Here is a 5,331-nt window from a genome sequence, read left to right on the forward strand (position 1 = left end):
TTCTTTTCTACCTGGAGCTCCCTGTGAGGCTACAGTGGGACAAGGTCCTTAATAGTCTTAGGGGCCTTGTTGTTTAAGATTCTTAGAAGCTTATTGTCTAATATTTGTTTGTTTAAACAATTGTTTATTGTTTATAATTGCTTAAGAACTTTTCAAGACCTTTTATCTGTTTCTAAATTCTTAAAAGATTTAACAATCACATCCTCAGCTTCTTCCCTATCTTGAATTCATGCTTTTCTAACAGGCCTTGGACTTGATCTTACTGGAGAAGCTAAGGATAAGAAATCATTTAATTTTCAGATCTTGTTCTACACTATTCCTCTAAATTCTATTTGAAAATTGAATAACTCCTTCTTTAGTACAGCTTTGTCTACTCATAGCTTATGATACATAGTCTAAATGTATATAAACAAAAAACAGTTGACATCTTCAACATTCTGCATGGAAATCTCCTAAGCCAGATCCATCGGTTCATTAAATACATTTTCTAATTCTCCACATTATCAATTTGCTAAACCATCTGCCATGACACAGATGGTGTCATGTCTCCTTTCCTCAAGTTTCCAATAACGTTTTTCTTTCTTTCTTTTCAGCCCTTACTGACACCTTCTCTGATGCCTATCAGGATTCTGCTAACAGTCTTCTTGAAGTCCTTTCAATGTCTGCCTGACACACTGTCCCAAAGTCAATGTCACATGTTTTAGGCTTTTTTTCATAACAGCATCCCAAATTTTCTTCCACTTATCTAATGCCATATAACTACTTCAAAAATACAGGGAAAAGCAATAATTTTATTGTATCTCACAATTAAGAAAGTCAAGAATTGGGATAACTTTTAGCTAGGTACTCATTCTATTCTGTGTGACATCAAAGTGTTATCAAATGCAAGTCTGTGTGCCTGACATGCAGTGAGGCCAAACAATATCAAAACATCAGAGTTTAGAACAGAGAAAGGTTTATTGCAGGACCGTGCAAGGTGGCACATGCCTTAAAAAAGCCTAAATTCCTAGAAAGCTTTCAGCAAAGCCCTTTTATAGGATGTGGGGGGTGGTGGGGGGGAACATAGTTGTTGCAAACTTCTTGACTTTTATTCTTGAAGTCAGGTCATGGTCAGGTAATGATGCTCATATAAACCTCTCAAAAACGTTATTCTCTGTTCTGACAAGAAAGGGTAAGGTCCCAAGGTTCAACTTGAGCCCTCCAAGGTCCAGGTCCTGGCTCAGAGAAGGGGGTCCCTGTGTGGGCTGGTGACCCTTCCCAGGAGCATTTGTTCAGCACCCAGTCTGGGTTCTCCCACCATTGCCCAGGCCCAGCTGAAGAGGCAGATCTCAGCTGGTGGCACCCTCTGGGCCAGGACCTCGGACCCTACCCAGCCATCATTACTGAGGGAACAAAGTGCCCATGACCCGGCCGGCCCTCAGGCTTTTTATTTAAACTGGAACACATCATTTGTATAGGATCAGTCGGAATACATGTTGTACCAAAAACCAATCAGGTTAATTTCCAGCTCAAAGCTGCCCCTCTTTGAGTTCACAGAGGTGGACTCGAAATATGACGTGCAACATCCTTGTACCTTAACCCTGACCTCTGGCCCCCTCTTAGGAGTGACAACTAATCAAAGCTTGACCAATATTTGAAACTTGCATGGAGAGAGGAAAGTTGGTTGAAGTTATTACCTTAAAGGCAGTGCCCATACCCTCCAGTTGCTGAGGCGTCTGCGGACTGTGACCCAATGAGACTGCCGCCACCATTATATCATGGAAGTGGGGACAGGAGAGAGGTTCGCTGCTGCTTCCAGGTCTGGGCCCCGCCAGTGGACAGCTATGGCAAGGACCCTGGCGCTCTGCCTGACTCCGCTTTCAGCCTGTCCCAGGCAGCACCCCAGATCACCTGCTGTCACCAAAGTCAAAGGACCTGAACGGCCCCAGGGAGAAGGCTGCGATCCACCTCTCTGCTGGAAGGACCACTGAAAGCTGACTGATTACAGAGTAGGACCTCTGACCACGTGGCTCAGGGTCTCCTGCTAACAGTCCAGTGTTAATTCAGGGTTCTAATGGTCAACCGCTAACCCTGGAGCGCTAACCGTTAGGCGCTAACGGTCGAGCGATAACCAACCCCAAGCGCTAACTCTGAGCACTAACGGTCAATCGCCAACGGTCAATCGCTAACAGCTGTGCACACGCCCCGCCCATACTTCAGAAGGAAGTTACTCAGCGGTATTCACCAGGCAAATGGGAGGCTTGGAGGGGCCAAAACAGCTTTATTTACATACCTGGCACCATGGCAGGAATAACTAGACTCCCAGGCTTAGATGGCTCTGTTAACCAAAACGTGGTCTCTCCAGTATGGTGGTCTTTTCATACAGTGGCTCAACTCTCTGAGTAAGTATCTAAGTTAGTAAGACAGCAACCTCATGGTCTTTTATGACCTAGCCTCCAGTGTCAAGAGTTTCATTTCTGCTGTACTGTATAGATCAAAGATATCACTAGTCAACTCACATTTGAGAGGAGGGAACAGTGGAAAAACGTCCAAGAATGTGCAGCCATTTTTGAAAGTCAATATAACAAATCTATACTATGGAAAACATTAAAGGAAGCTCTTCAGGCTGAAGTGAAATGACACCAGATGAAATTTAGATCTACACAAAAGAATGAAGGGTGCCAGAAATGGTAGACATGTAGGTAAACTAAAACATTTTTTTTTTAAATTCGTTTCCATGCAGCCACATGTGACAACCACAACACAAAAGACAGGAGTGAGTAAAACAGATCTGACCTTACGTGATTGCAAACAGAAGCACTCTTTCTCTTTGTGGCTATACTGGATCTTCACTGTACACAGGCTTTCTCTAGTCGTGGTGAGTGGGGGCTACTGTAGTTGCAGTGCATGGACTTCTTATTGTGGTGGCTTCTCTCGTGGAGCTCGGGCTCTAGGGTGAGCCGGCTTCAGTAGTTGTGGCTCATGGCCTTAGTTGCTCTTCACCTTGTGGGATCTTTTTGAACCAGGGATGGAACCTGTGTCTCCTGCATTGGCAGGCGGATTCTTAACTACTGGACCACCAGGGAAGTCCCAGAATCACTCACTTTATTAATCAGAATTGTCAACACTGTCAACCAGTGAAGCAAGGGGGATAGAAAAGGAGCTACTTTCAAATAGTACAATAGTAGCGTATTGACCACTTGTCACAATATCAGAGGGTGGAGGAGAAGGATATCAGGGTATTGATTCCCTCAGGTCTCTTCTTAAGAAGTCACCATGGGCTGGCTCTTCAAACAGGCTCTCTGCCTTCAATTTCAGATATCAATATTCTCCTCATGCCTTTTCAGCACTCTTACTTTCCCAGGGTACACACTTCATTAACTCTTGTGATAGACCCTGAACCTCTTTTAACATCTACTAACCAACTTTACAGATCAAAGCAAAAATTCAATTTTTAGAAATGTGCTATTCAAAATAGTTTACTACTACTAATTTGAATCCTAAAGAATATTTATTAAAACTAGTCAATCAACAACTGTGTGTTTTCAAGGAAAAACATTACTATTAAGTAGAGTACTTAGTATGAAAACTATGAATGGATTGTAAACCTGTTCTCATTATTATAAAGAATTTCAACCTTCTCAATGAAAGAGTATTAGATTTAGAGTACAATTTTAAAAAATCAAATTATCTACATTCTGATTAATGACAATAAAATATGTTCTTGTCAACTGAAGCAAAAGCAATGCATTCTCTTCTGGCATTTGCCATCATCTGCTTAGGTGTACAAATACTGGACTAGACTTCTGAGGTTAGGCCATAAAAGGTGATGCAGAGTCTGCCTTGTTCACTGACACACTTGCTCTTTTTTTTCTTTTTTGACACACTTGCTTTTTAGAGCGCTGAGCCACAACAGAACAAGACACCATGCTGGAGAAGCCACATTTGGTCAACAGAGCCAGCTCAGCTCAGTCTTCTTCCATAAATGGTAACGATCAAGAATCTAAGGAGATGATTATTAATAGGGCTCAAACAGGACTATATTTTTGTATAACCATTTCAAGCATAAAACCTAGTATGAAGAAATCGTGTTCCTGAGTACTCACTTCAGGTGGCAGAGTATGGAAAATTGTTCAGTTCAGTCGCTCAGTCATGTCCACCTCTTTGCAACCCCATGGACTGCAGCACGCCAGGCTTCCCTGTCCATCATCAACTCCCCAAGCTTACTCAGATTCACGTCCATTTAGTCAGTGATGCCATCCAACCATCTCATCCTCTGTCATCCCCTTCTCCTCCTGCCTTCAATCTTTCCCAGCATCAGGGTCTTTTCCAGTGAGTCAGTTGTTCGCATCAGGCAGCCAAAGTATTGGAGTTTCAGCTTCAGCATCAGTCCTTCCAATGAATATTCAGGACTGATTTCCTTTAGGATGGACTGGTTTGATCTCCTTGCAGTCCAAGGGACTCTCAAGAGTCTTTTCCAACACCACAATTCAAAAGCATCAGTTTTTTGGTTCTCAGCTTTCTTTATAGTCCAACTCTCACATCCACACATGACTACTGGAAAAACCATACTTTGACTAGATGGACCTTTGTCAGCAAAGTAATGTCTCTGCTTTTTAATATGCTGTCTAGGTTGGTCATAATTTTTCTTCCAAGGAGCAAGCATCTTTTAATTTCATGGCTACAGTCACCATCTGCAGTCATTTTGGAGCCTAAAGTCTCTCACCGTTTCCACTGCTTACCCATCTATTTGCCATGAGGTGATGGGACTGGATGCCATGATCTTAGTTTTCTGAATGTTAAAAATCCAGAAAATTGGGAAAATTGTTAGTTCAACTAAAGTAGAACATATACATATCCTAAACCCAGTAATCCACTGTTTATATATATTTGCAACAGAAATACATGCATATGTATGTATATATTATCTACCTAAGTAACAAAAGACCTGTACTAGACTTTCAAAACAGAACTTCTCACATTAGCTATCTAGGTTAGGTCATGAATCAAGGGATGCATAGATGCATCTTTTATCATTGATCAAGTGGGCTTTATCCCAGGGATGCAGTCACAAATCAATCTGCAATCATTATCTCAATAGGAGCCTTTGACTCAACATCCAATGTCTCTCACCTCCATAATAAAAGCTATATTGACAAACCCACTGCATTATCCTCATCTATTTGCTCAGTGAGGGTGATGGGACAATGGATGAATCCAAATTGATCTTATGTGATTCTACATAGAATGTTAAAAATCCAGAGTAAATTGGGAAAATTGTAATAGTTCAACATTAAAGTAGGAATCTACCTATACATATCACTGGTAAACCCAGTAATCCACTGTTTATAT

General features: G+C 41.8%; 1 long non-coding RNA gene across 1 annotated transcript; it reads left to right on the forward strand.

Moving 5' to 3' along the window:
- The first annotated feature begins 1,654 nt into the window (after positions 1-1,654).
- LOC133234469 (uncharacterized) lies at positions 1,655-4,485 on the forward strand. Its single transcript, XR_009732145.1, has 3 exons — positions 1,655-2,381; positions 2,723-2,857; positions 3,878-4,485. It is a non-coding gene; the product is annotated as an uncharacterized LOC133234469 (long non-coding RNA).
- Positions 4,486-5,331: the final 846 nt, after the last annotated feature.

This window comes from Bos javanicus, chromosome 21, assembly GCF_032452875.1.
Source record: "Bos javanicus breed banteng chromosome 21, ARS-OSU_banteng_1.0, whole genome shotgun sequence".
Lineage (NCBI taxonomy): Eukaryota > Metazoa > Chordata > Mammalia > Artiodactyla > Bovidae > Bos > Bos javanicus.